The sequence below is a fragment of the Mytilus californianus genome, unplaced genomic scaffold, assembly GCF_021869535.1.
Source record: "Mytilus californianus isolate M0D057914Y unplaced genomic scaffold, xbMytCali1.0.p SCAF_4, whole genome shotgun sequence".
In the NCBI taxonomy this organism is placed as follows: domain Eukaryota; kingdom Metazoa; phylum Mollusca; class Bivalvia; order Mytilida; family Mytilidae; genus Mytilus; species Mytilus californianus.
Window position 1 is genome coordinate 93,601,516 of NW_026262690.1, and position 14,490 is coordinate 93,616,005.

The window sequence follows — 14,490 nt, forward strand, 5'->3', positions numbered from 1 at the left end:
TTAATAAAATCTGTTTTTAACTTATTAATGAAATAAACAAAACAAAAAAAGAAGAAAATAATTATAATACCATTCCCTTATAAAAATTACAAATAAATCACATTTTGCAACAATTTTTTTGGGGTATGGATTTGATTGCATGTTGTTCAACTTTTTTTTACTTTTTTATTAGTTTTTTTTTGTGCATTTTGTGTTAAATATATCTGAAACTTTCCTGTTTGCATTTTTTTTTTAAAGGTGTTGATTAGTATAAAGTCAAATCATTTTGTTTTCTACAATGAGCTTGATTCTTGGATTGAATTGTAATTAAAAGCTGAAATAGGATTGTTTTTCAGTATATTTTGCACATCAGTGATTTGATTAAAATATTTCACCCCAAGAATTAAAAGTTTATCTTGAACATATGATATGTATTACATAGGGCACTTAGTTTGTTTTAGGATTAAGTATCTCTCAATTGCAACACTGCACCATGTTTCACAATCCCATAAGAACAAAGGGGTTATTGGGTGTGATCTTGCCCATTGTACAGTAAAAAAAATGAAAGAACACTGTAATAGAGTCAACTAGAACATTCATTCATATTCAGCAAAAAATTCTTATTTGCTAAAATTTTCTAGCTTTGATGAATTGAAAAGATTTACTCCTCTTTCAGATCTTCCCCACATTGGGGCTTTGTAAAAACCTGCATGCATGAAGAAGTGTGGAAAAGTAAGAAAGACTATACTATTTGATTGTCAGGATCATTGTTTAAGTTCTCTAAATTTATGTTTTTAGACTGAGTAATGGCACATCTGTTCAAGGCAAAACTTCATTATATGCTGTCCATGACTTTCTTTTAGTATTGAAAAAAAGTTGCTCAGGGTATATATATATATATATACTTACAGTACTGTGTGTCTGTCTGTTTGTTTGAAGTCAAAAGTGACAAAACACTTCCTCAATACTATACAGACTTCGCTCTTCCAGAAAATATCATCATTGCTAAATGATGACACTTTTGAATATCAAGGTCAAGGTCTGGGTCAAAATTATGTATTTTGATGGGTTGCTATCAAGAGGAGATGATGGCTCCCATTGATTTTTGAGGTCAGTGGTAAGGGTCAAATAGAGTTTCCATCATGAGGAGAGATGACCCCTATTGATTTTCAAGGTCAACGGTAAGGGTCAAATAGTAAGAACAGATACAATTTGTATTTAGCCTTGCAAAAGGTCATTTGAGGCCAACAAAGAATTGTTGCAGTGGTTCTTTAAGATACAGAGAAACTGGTATTCTTACTTCTTCACTTCAGGGCATCAGATTAAATTTTTCAATCAGACGGGAGGCACAACTTTTTCTTTTTTCGACCTTCGAGATTAATTTTATACAAGAGGAACAATTAATTGCTAGTCAGTATCTGTCTAACTTCACTTTCTCATTGATTAAACCCATGCTTATGACAATTGTCTGTAAGAGTATCTATCATGAGTAGAGATGACCCCTATTGATTTTCAAGGTCATTGGTAAGGGTCAAATAGTAAGAACAGATACATTTTGTATTTAGCCTTGCAACAGGTAATTTAAGGCCAACAAAGAATTGTTGCAGTGGTTCTTTAAGATACAGAGAGCCTGGCAATTCTAACTTCTACAGAGCATCAGACTTAGTATTTCTGTTCAGACGGAATGCACAACTTTTTTTTTCGACCTTTTAAGATTAATCTTATACAAGAGGAACAATTAATTGCTAGTCAGTATCTGTCTAACTTCACTTTCTCATTGATTATACCCATGCTTATGACAATTGTCTGTAATAATCAACCATGGATTGTCACTGATTAAGTTTTATCAAGTTTGTTGTAATCCAGTAATTGAAGGAAGATGCGAAATGTACATCTTGAGTGGTTTTCTTGTCAGCTATTGATTTTAAATTGGTTCAATCAGCAACAAATAATGTTTGACATTCAGATAACAAGATAAGTGTATGGGTTATTTAGATCGGTGGCTAATATCACACAAGCTTAACGTGATTAGCTTCATCTTGACAAACAATTGTTGCGTTTCTCCCAATTCAATTACAGTTTTTATATCCGTGTGACTCACAATGTTTTTGTATCCATTAAGATGTTCCGATGTTGAATGTGCTTACATAGGCAGGACAAATTTGACAACCGAGTATGCTTGATCAAATTACTACTCATTTCTCCCCATAATCAACTTGATGGTAATACATCACTTCGACTCAATTCTTTCATTTATTTTATCGCCTGAAATCTAGGGTTCTGTAACCATCAACACAGCTAACCTATAATTCCTCTGTCAGATTTATTGCTGTATTTTTGTTTATTGTTGCACATGTGTAATTACTGTTTGGTAGTTAGACAGACTCAGAAGTTTTTGTGGTAATTAGCACATGAATGCATTCATTTCATGTCCTTCTTACATTTTTCTTGCATTGTTTTATCCCATAATTTTTTATGGTTGTCGGACATGGTATGTTAAAGGTCACTTTTATGCCAATTGTTGCATGTGTAAAGACTATGTTTGGTCCAATCGAAGACAATTGTTGCATGTTAGGTTTAAAAAGCGAACTTTCCCTGTGTTATCACACAGATTGAATAAACATTGAAAACCAATTCGAAAGCATGGCTTCTGGTAAACAATCAAAGTTAATAGTTCGAAGACTGTTTATTACTATAAAAACAGAAAAAAAATAATCTTTATAGGTTTTCTATTTTAGCAAAACTAAGCCAAGCTATGTCTATAAAAGGTAATATTTGTGTCTGCCTATAAGAAAATCTATAAAATGTTTGATGCAAGTTTAAATATGTAGCCCATTAAAATGACGATTCATCTTTAGAATTCATGTTATATAAACAACAGTGCAGATAGGTTTATTCTGGAATTGATATCATAAATATGAATTGTATGATGTCCTGTTAGTTTTTGCTAGATGTAGAGGAATTAGCATACCTTTCTGTTTTAATTTTGTGAACTTTAATAGCAGTCAATTATATTGTACCTTTGAGAAAGCAACCTACCATTTATACAGTCCATTAAAGAATGGTGAGATTTTGCTCCATGATGAAGGCTTCATTTTGACTTTGAAATGGGAACGACAACAAAAACTATTTCTTTGCTTGGGTTTTTTCAAGTGCATGTATGGATTTTGTCTTGTATTTCCTTCTTTTTCATTACTTGACCAGAGGACATTTGATATGCAATTTCATACAAATCGGCATTCAAATAACTTCTAAAATACACAAATTTGTTGCTTATGAAAACAGTCTTTCTTTAATTGAAAGGTTAGAAAATTAGTTCTAATTTCAAAGACAAACTGAGGTGTATTTCTTAAAACAGTTCAGACACTTAATGCACTACAAAAGTTGTTCTCTTGCTTTTTCAATTTCCGTGTTTGCCATTTGATATCTTTTTAGTTACATTCACCAAATAATTATTCTCAATTTCAATTTACAACAAAATGAATTTGTGTGTGGTAAGCATACGATGTTCTCTCCGTGGAATATCCATGATTAAAGTTATCTATGGTGCAATGAAAGGTGTATGGCATGTATTAGATGGATACCTCAGTAATTGGTTCCTGCTGAGGAAGAGTAATTCCCCCCCATTATCAAATTAGTTTGAAACAGTTATATATATTGTTATATAATAGTTTGTAATAAAATGGATTCTGTAAATAGGAATACAAATTGTGTACATTTAAATTGTACTGTTACTTAAAAATGTTTGATTATTGGGATTTTCGTTTATTTGTGTGTTAAATTTTTTTGATTTATTTATATTATTTTAAATGGTTTGCAACATCTAACTACTGAGCTCGTCATGAATATTCATGTAATATTTGCTACTGGAAATTACCTGCTGTCAGTCGATCAATTTAACTACTTGGGATGGGGATTTGAGGCTGTCTAAGAGCCCCCAAATAGTGTTTGTCATCTGTTTATTAATTAGTGGATTGCCTCTTTCTGAAAAAAAATTGAGAATGGGAATGTGTCAAAGAGAGAACAACCCGACCAAAGAGCAGAAAGCAGCCAAAGGCCACCAATGGGTCTTTAACAAAGCGAGAAAATCCCGCACCTGGAAGCAGGCTTCAGCTGGCCCCTAAACAAACATGTGTACTAGTTCAATGAAAATGGACGTCACACTAAACTCCAAAACATATAAATGAACTAAAATTAAAAAACATACAAGACTAACAAAGGCCAGAGGCTCCTGACTTGGGAAAAGTGCAAAAATAAAGAAAACGTTTTTGTGTAACTTTTTGATCTTAGCAAAGTTTTGAAAATGATTAAGATAATTTCTTACTTCATATTAATCAGTTTTGCAAGAATTATGCGTTCAGTTGTAGAAATAATTAAAAAGAAATATTTATGATTAATCAGGGTAGATAACTGTAATAGACATTCCTAGCTGTAAATTGCTGTAATTATCTTATCATCAAATTAAGATTAGGACCCTTGAAAGAGATAAGTTGTTATTTAGTGAGGCTATTTGTTGAAAGATACATCAAATTGCAATAATCTTCACAAAGGTTAGGTTGATTGACCTTTGGTATCCATATGTTGAAGTTTAGAAAACAAGCAACACTTTCTTTTGGAATGTTTGGAGTTTATTTATCCTAATCCCTTTGATCCACCAATCAGATTAATTAAAACAAACTTTGATGAGATCCTGTGTATGTTCAGGTGCATATCCATAGTAACCAAGCATGACTGGTTCTTTTCTTAACATGTAACTGGTACCAATTTGATGGTAAATTTGTGAAGATTTCATGGTTGTCTGTCGGATAATCACACTTGTCTGTTATTATGTAAAGAAATGATTAATTGGAACTCCATGAAGTGATCAGAAAAATATGGGTTAGTAAAAAATACCAGAAAGTTTCTGTATAAAACAAAAAGTAAGAATTTTGATTAAAATGTACAGATGATGCCTTGAAAACGTCAGCAATGTGAGATTTCTTTACAAAAAGTGTTAACATAAATTTACTTAATAACATCAAGCTTTTTTGCTTAGATTGTTGAGTTTTAAGAAAATTTTAGTGGCTGGATTTGACTTAGTTTTCTTTCATTAGATGTAAAGTTTTGAAAAATTAAAAAGGGGAATTTTTAGAATGAAATTAAGAATTTCATCAAAATTTTTGAGAGGAAAGTTGAAAAAATTCACTACATTTAGATGAGAGATACTGCAAGTTCATTATTATTCGTGGACAACATTTTTCCATTGATTTTGAAATGATAGGTGGACAACAAGTTTTCATTGATTTTGAAGTGATAGGTGAACCAAATATTCTAAATGTTTAACAAAGTACAAATTTTCTTTAGGCTTGTATGTATGCAGATTTTGGCATGAAATGAACTATGAAATCATATAACCACGAAAAATAAATAAATCCACAGTAATGCATATTTGAAGTTTTTTGGCATATGTATTTGTTTTTACTATGAATAAAAATCTTAGATTGTCTGGATTAGAATTGTTAGCAGACAAGATATGTTCATTTTAATACTTGGAAATTAAAAAAAAACCTAAAATTTGCACACACAAAAATATGAAAAGCATTTAAATTCCTAAAATGGTATCTTTTTCACACAACGCTGGACAATACTAATGTTGTAATCGTAGTCAATTGATAGGATTACGGTGTTGCACTTAAATAAATCGGTTAATTGTGTGATTACTCTGTATTATCTGCGAATGACCATCTTCGTCTCCCTAATCTGTTCATGTTTCTCCATAACCATTAATAAATGTCATCAATTCTAATGGCGAGTGATGGAAAAATTCATGTAGAAACAGGAAAAATTACTTTCTGACATAAAAATGAATAATAGAGAAAATCAATGGCATTCATTTATGTCCAAAATTATTAAAAGAAGCAGTGTTAGGAAATTGCTTGGTGATTTATGGGGCATATTTATCAAGGTTGGATAACCACTAGGCCCATAAAGGCAGCCCTGCATGTTATTAGGAGTCATTTTACAACAGACAAACAAGGAAATTCGATCTTGTAAGGTTGTACAAAGTGTTCAAAATTTTCATATTTATTTCATTAGCATGTCTTTATGATGACAAACATCGGGTGTCAGAATAAAATTTGTATTATAAATGTGACATTTCGGGAAGACATTTGAATTATTTAAAATAAGATTTAATGCAAGGGTGAAGTGGAAAACATATGTCATGAAGTTTTTGCCTGTTGATCAGCTATTTACAAACTGTCATTTTGTATAAGATTTAAAAGGTCAAACTTCAGAAGATTTCATAGGGTTTTTGATGTTGAAAGAACAGAAAGACTATTAGGACTGTTTGTTCAACTGCAATGGCTACCAAGGGACTATAAATGTCAAGTGATGTTGAATTGGAGTACTTTATATCTAAAGCATTCCTGTTGTGTGTGATTTCATTTAAATGAAACGAGTGGGTCTTCTACATTTTTTGCAAACGTTTCATATTGTTCTTTGAATTTAATTGACTGTTAGCCAAATCTCTGCATCTGCTACATTTTTATATCAGTGTATGTAGGATGATACTGTCATTAACTTAAAGCCTCTTTTTAACTTTTATCAGGCGTCAAATGCCTTTTGCATCTGCTGCAGTTTTATACTGCCATTGACGCCTCTTTTAACTCTTTATCAGTCTTCAAATTCCTTTTTTATTCAACTGTTGCTTGGTATTGATTTGATCAAAAACAAAAGTCCTTTTACTATTCCAGAGTCAACAGAAAATTTTATTCTTTAATAAAACAAAACATTACTGTGAATCCTCAAAAGATTACAAAACAAAGCAATTAATTACGATTACTAAATAAATATATATCTATTCATTCATTCCAAGAAATATCTGGTTGACAACATTGATTGATTTGGTTATTGATTGTTCATTAGAAAATTCATGATTATTTAGATATTGAAAAAATATGAAAAACAGTTTCTTTCAGTTGCAGACTTTTAAGAGTTGTTTCCCTTGTACTTTCAAAAAAAAAAATGCAAAAAATCAAAGCACAAAAGATAAAAACTTTTGTAGAAAGTATTTTAAAAATGTAAATTGCATGTTTATTTTTGTATCCGATTTGCTTATAAAAGCATGTATGACCTGTCGTTTAACATGTATTTACATGAAGTATGTAACTAACTATGTCCAGCTGTGAATAGGACATTTAATTACAGATTAAATAACCTCCCATGAGAACATTGATTTGTGACTTGAATACTAAATACATGTCTCCTGCAAATAAGCCTGAAAGTATGTATGTCAGTTAACATTCCTAATTTTATTTACATGTGTCTGGCCAACATGGTAAAGTTGTTTATTTCATGAAATTATGGGTATAAGACCAATTTTTTTTAGAAAAAAAATCAAACTTTCATTTAACTATCTTTCATCAAAACTGAAGATTGGAATATGAGGTGAATTAAGATTGCTGATCATGGAAAACCACAAAAAGAGTAAAAATTCTTAAAAAATTCAAATTAAATTTAGAATTTTTTTTTTTTTAACTTTTATCATCGTCATAGTGGGTGCATTTACTATCATCTTTATAATTAATCAGTCAAAAACAGTGGCTTGTAGAAAGGCAGATTATTTGTTATAGCTAAACATTGTAAAAAAGGGAGACATTTTCAAATCCAACTTTCAATCAAAAGCTGTTTAGCAAATTTCAATTGAATACAGAACTCCCCCACCTATTTTCTCTAATTGTTAACTTCCTATTTGTTTTTTAAGCTATTGAACATACAATTCAATTGATTTGTTGCTGTCCTCAAACCAAAATATTCACTTATTAAAAATTTTCTGATACGGTCCTGGATGTTGACATAATATTCTATTGAAGTTGTTCAAGTTGTAAATATTTACCTAATTTAGTTATGTAAACAATTTTTCCAAGGACCATGGTATTATGTATTAGTAGCTTCTGTTGCTAATCAAAAACCAGTTCAAATACTCCGTTAGTCATGATCTTAATGATATAAAGTATAGATAGTTTCCGTTGTTAGTAGAAAGTGTGCTGATACTGTGTTAGTCATTGTTCAGTAAGTTCTTTTGATATATACTCATAATGGGGGGAAACAAAATCAGACTTTCAAAAAGTTAGCAGCTTTTGAAGTGTTTCATTATTTTTCCATTTTTTTTATATAAATATACCCTCATAAGATCATATTCTTTTCTTTTAATTTACTTCGATTTTCTGTCTTTTCTTCTTTTTTTTTACTCTGTACCTTCCTCTTTTTCATTTCTTGATTGCTGACTAAGTTCCTTTTTACTTTTCTTGAAGCTTTAAGCTTGGTCAGCAGTTAAGAAATCGCTCATCTTCAAAATGAAATGTAGCAAATTTTTGTTATACAATTATTAAATGAATACAGTAAATTCAGAAATTATTGCCTGCGTTTATTATTGCGATCTTTAAAGAATGGACCAAAAATGGCAATTTCAGGAATATCTACATACAGATATATGTATCAGATATCAGAATTCAAGTTCTTATTATTGCAACACTGACCTTGTTGCATTATTCAAACTAATAAAAACCATGCAATAATTTCTGAATTTACAGTACTCTACATACATTTTGGCTTCTGGAAGAATTCCTGTGTTTAGTGGTCATTTGTTTAAATTGACAATCGCATCTCATCTCTTGACTTTTCATAGTAAAATTAGTCAGGCACAATGTGTTTACTGGACAGGTGCACAGACGATGATGGTCTGATCTGATGTTGCCCTTATGCATTTGTTCCTGTCATTCAATGGTTAGATATTAACATGTTTTTTGGGACAAGAACTCAACAACAGTATTGCTATTAGATCAAATTTTAGATGGCAGAAGCATATCAAGAGTTCAAGGGTCGAGATAAGACAAGTTTTTGATGGATTTTATTGGATTTCTGTATTGGGTAGATGAAAATCAGAAGATTTAGTGTCGTGTTCATTGAGTAACTACTCACAGGCTACCCAGGAGAGAGCGAGTTTGAAGGATTTATCTTCAGATAAACTCTGTGAATCATCCGTTTTTTGGTTGAAATCTTCGTAACATTTAACACTGGACAGATGGCATTTAGGCATTAAAATATTCATAATTTGATCAAGTTATTTATTCTACTCTTGCCTCTTTGTTTCATTACATAAATAAGGTTTAATATGACAAAACCCATATTAATTTATACTAAAGATAATAGAGAATTTTTCCATAAAAATATTGACCTGGCGTAATTGTTTTTGATAAGATCAGAGAACATCTACTGCCCTAAAACCTTTAATGACAGATGTGTTGTAATATTACAGTAATACACTAATTTATTTTGTGGACGATTAGACGAGCTTAGGCTCTATCATAAATTAGTACCACAGCCGACACGGGGCACAGATATTATTTGCCTTCCCCGTGCTCTGTAGTCTCGGTAATTATATTTATAGCTTAAGGTCCTATTATTACTCACCTTTTTTTCTATTCCGCTGAAAGAAATAGACATTTAGAGAAGTTTGAATTTCGTAATTACTAAAAAAATGTAATTAAGAGTCATGCAATTTTCTCTTTCATCTGGCATGTCGACAAAATATAATCTTGCATCGTTGATGTATGTGTTTTGTGGTTGCATTTGTCAAATCAGGGATTTAACAATGCTGCCAAATCAGGGCACAGACTTGAAAATCTAATATTATGTGTTAATGAAACAATTTGTCTGTTTTTGCAGACTTTCAATAAATTTTAATTATCTTGCATTTTATATGATGCAGCAAGGGAACCACCATTTAACTTCAAAAGGGGGGGGGGGGGGGGGGTATGGATTTTTCCTAAAAAAATATTCTGATCTCCAATTTGATGAAAAAAATATTCTAAATCCAGATTTTCCCCATACCTTATAGTGTTAATTTTGAAAAAAAATTGATTGTTAGTGGCGAAAAAACTAAAAAAAATATTCGCGCTTTGAGGAAAAAAAATTTTCTGACTCAGACAAAAAACCATAACACCCCCCTCCCCTCCTTGAAGTTAAATGGTTGCTCCCTAAGAACCTCCTCACAAAAGATGTTTTTGGGTGATAAATTATCCAAGAATTTGATGATCAGGGCACCAACTTGAAAATTGGATATTATGTGTTAATGAAACAAATTGTCCATTTTTGCAGACGTTCCATCAATTTTAATTATCTTGCATTTATTATACAGACGAAACCCCCTAACAAAAGATGTTTTTTGGTGATAAATCGTCTAAGATTTTGATGTTGATCTTTAAAGGCTTTTTGTAATGACACAGATCACACGAAGGTAGGCTCTCTCCAGGCAGTTTTGGTCAAATATAAACAATAAAAAATTACAAGTTATAAGTGTGTATGTAAATTATTTAGCTGTAGAGAATATACTTTTAAAAAGGTTAAAAATTCACATCTACTCTGTTATATTAACATCCTGTACGACAAATCTAGGTGTCAGCTTAACATTAGGTGGATTTAATGATAAAATCTTTGAGATGGCTGTAATTGAAAAAATCCTACATTTCTTTCTACTAATTATAGTGTAAATCCATAAATCGTCAATGGGAAATAAATTTGGAAAACCAATAAGCAACTCTTACATAAAAAATAACAATAGGTAGTATTTGCAGGGAACAAAGACACAAGCGGAGCTCTTGTCCATTTATAATAACTTGACCGCCCACCAGTTTTATCTGTTGTTGAACCCTGAAATTTTCTCCATGGATTTAATTTGACAATGATCACCTATGTCCCTGTCAACTCAATGTCCAGCCAGTTTCCGATTGTTATCGTTATTTAAACAGTTCAGTTATTGAATAGGCCGCGTAATAATGGCTGTCGCATGTAAAGAAGAAGAATACAAAATTACAAATGTCAGTTTGAAGAAGGATGTGGTCAAGTGTTAGACAACATACTTAAGACATTTTTTTATACCACCCCCTTGACACAAGTCAACTAATTTGTTAAAAGGTGTAAGACTTCTATGAAAGATACTGTATATACTTGAAACAAGTTATAATGCATTGCTTATTGAGATCACGTAAAAGTACTGGTGGGCTGTTGTTTTCAAGGGTTATAGGAAAGAAAATGGTTGAAAGAAGACATTAATTATCCAAAGTCAAGGGCACTTGACTGACTAGGTTAAAGGTCAAGAAATGATCTTGAAATACATGCTATTTGTCTTGTCATCACTTTAAATTGACATTGGTTTTGATTTTTTTTTTTTATTATTTTATTTTTATGTGGCCACAAGGGCAGACTATATTAGTTTTAGTTTCTGCAACAATCTCCCATTAAATTTATTAATAACACTGGGCATAAAACTAATAACAATCAATCTGTCAACTGAATTCCATTGGACCTAGAAATATTCCATTGGACCTAGAAATTTACTTCTGATATGTTTAGGGCTGGGGATTTTAGAAGTCTAAATTGGTACAAAGAAACATGAAACAGACAACTACTGTAAAAGCAGAAATTATTGCTTGCTTTTATTATTGCGATTTTTGAAGAATGAACAAAAATGCAAATTTAATTATTGCGACTTTAGGAAAAGCTACATATGGATATATGTACAAGATCATGCGAGTTCTTATTTTTGCAATACTCAAGGAGTCGTATATTCGCATTATTAAAAACTAGCATTAATTTCTGAACTTACAGTAACTATGTTGTTTTTTTAATGTTATTTCAAAACTATTGGCTGGACATTAGAAGAAAAAAAGGACAAAATATGGAGTAAGTCAGTCACATACCTGTTGGATATAGGGGCAGAAAAAGTAAATGTTTGGCTACTCTGAAATAATTTGTTGCTTTTGAAGTCACTGGTTCCTATAATTCTCTCATCATAGTCATGAAGCAAACATAACACAATTCAATATCGTTACTGTGTGATTAAGTCTGTAGGCAAACTGAATTGTCATTTGTGTGATTGAAAGGTGATACACTCACAGACTCATAAACTTGTCAAAAAACCAGGAAATACAATCAAGAATTGGGTCAGAGGTGTAAAAATATGTCTTTGATGCTGTTGTAAATAATAATTTTTATGAGTGGATTTGCCTTGAAAATGTTATTTGGTTGACATTATGGATGCAAAAATATGGAAGTCATTTGTAATTGTAGAAATGATTGTTCATGCTTCCTGTATTTTTAGCCCATTTGCATATAATGGACTCTGACTTGAAGTGTTTAGTAATCTCAAGTATTTTTGAAATCAAAAGAAAAAATTCAGAATATGTATGTGGTCATGGTTTGAAGTGGACATTATGGTCAGCAATTTATGACCACATTAAGGTGTGGAACAGTAAATAAAAAAATTCTGTAATTTGATTTTAAAGGATTAAATGAACAGGCAGGAAATTGGAAATGAAAATCTTATTTCAAAAATAAACATAGACTGTTATAAGTAAAAATATTGTGTATAGGTCATTTACCCATAAAACATTTGTTGTAAAACTTAAAAATAACAATGATATTTACTTAGTGAGAAGGTGAAGCTTAAAGTTACAACAAACAAGGCAAAAGTGATATATTCGTTAGTAAATATAAACAATGGACTATTTACTTAGGGTCTGTGGAGGGTCTAATTCACTTCAGTACCATTTGAATGGTGTCTGTGCTTTCTACTGTATGGTTCAGTAATATAAAGTTGTCATTTGACTTGGTGTCTGTGGAGGGTCTAACATTCCAAAAGAAAACAAAATGTGTCATGTCAACTCAGCAGCACAAACATATAAATGAGTACACTTATGTTGTGAAAAATATCAAGTTTTTCAAAAGACATTAAAGAGATTGAAATTGTAGGACAGAAGTATATGCAACCTGTAACTATATGGGAAATATTAACAAACCAATATATAACTGGAAGGTAAGATTGTGAGAATGAGACTGAATGGGACAGAAAATGTGGGACAAGAAGTAATTTAAGGAGTCATTAACAATTTGACAGTGGAAAAATAACTACAGATTTATTATTATTTGTTAGGGTACTCATTTTCCTGTGTTTTCTAGGTACTCCAGTATATGGGGAAAAAAAAAAATTTTCAACAAAAATTTCCTATAGGCTTGTATGTTGAAGTTGTCAAAACCACAAAATCAAGTATTTACAAAAATAAATGAATTCACATAAGTCTGGAACTTTGATCATGATAAGGAGTTAAAGAGTTGGAGTGGAACTGGGAATGAATAAGTGAATCAGGAAGTAAGAGGGTCTTAGAATGACAGCACAGGTGTTTGAAAAGTGCAAGAAAATGTACAGTAGAGAAGATAAGAGAACTTGGGAGAGATCCTGCTTTTCACCCCTTCAACTGTAGAGAGTCCAGGGAGTTGATATTACAACAATGTATGGACATGGTTTGCATCGGCCTAAATTACGGTCGGATATATTACACATTCCAATCATGAATAGATAAAAATGTTCACAAAAGACAGGGTGTCATCATAATGTTTTATGGACATTACACAATTGATCATATTAACATAATTGTTAAATTAAGAGTGAAATTTCATTCTCTTTTAGACAATAAATAAAGATTTGATCGGTTTTATTGACATGTTCTTTATCTGTGAAGACCTACTAACATAAAGTTTAAATATGACATTAAAAGTATTTCATAAATCGTCAAATTAAATCTTTAATGGGAAAACCAGTGTTTTCTGGTTCCTCAATTTTGCAATGGAACTAAACTTTCTGTTTTATGAATTTTCAGTACATTGAGATAACACTCCTGTGGAATTTTTAGGCCGAAGTAATTATATTCTCTGTTTCGCAACGAATTCAAGGAGACCATCATGATTTATTTTGTTGTTTTAAATCATTTAACCTTTTATTAAAAATCCTCAAATACGAACACATACACCAACATAAACATTCACATACATATATGATTTAAACAATTACTACTCTGGAACTCAGTCGCAAAATATCAAATACATATATTCTCACTCACGTATTTACTTCTTTCAAAGGTGTTCTATGATTAAATTTAATACAAATATAACTTTTATTTTTAGTGAATAAACAGGACAATTGCAACATGTCTATCAGCAGCTGCTTATTTTCCAAAGCAGAACTTGCATTGAATTGTTCTTTATTCTGATACCGCCTCAGTGGGCTTGTGGTAGTGTGTTCACCTCTAGAGCGGGAGGTCATCGGTTTGAATCGCAGCCGGGTCACACTTAAGACTTTAAAATTGGTACTTGCTGCTTCTCCAATAAGCACACGGCATTAAGGAGTAAGAGCAAAGACTGGTCAACTTGGAGTCAGAATAATGTGTCCTGGTACGGTGACATGTCTTTCTGCTGACTGTTACCGTGTGAACTAGCACGTAAAAAATCCGGCTCAGCATGTCGGTCTAGTACAAAGCAGGGTTAATATTTATATTACATGAACATGTTCTTGTCCTGAATATGCATATTAATTTGCCGCTGGACGTTAAGCTGTCATCCATCATCATCATCATCTATATTCTGATAGTGTATTGACCTCTATATGTCTTTTGCTTGTTTCGTTTGCTTTTGGGT

At 31.5% G+C, this 14,490-nt stretch overlaps 1 protein-coding gene across 3 annotated transcripts in view; it reads left to right on the top strand.

Moving 5' to 3' along the window:
• Positions 1-14,490, top strand: part of LOC127698847 (kinesin-like protein KIF26A) — a 132,313-nt gene that overhangs the window by 42,296 nt on the left and 75,527 nt on the right. The window lies entirely within an intron of this gene.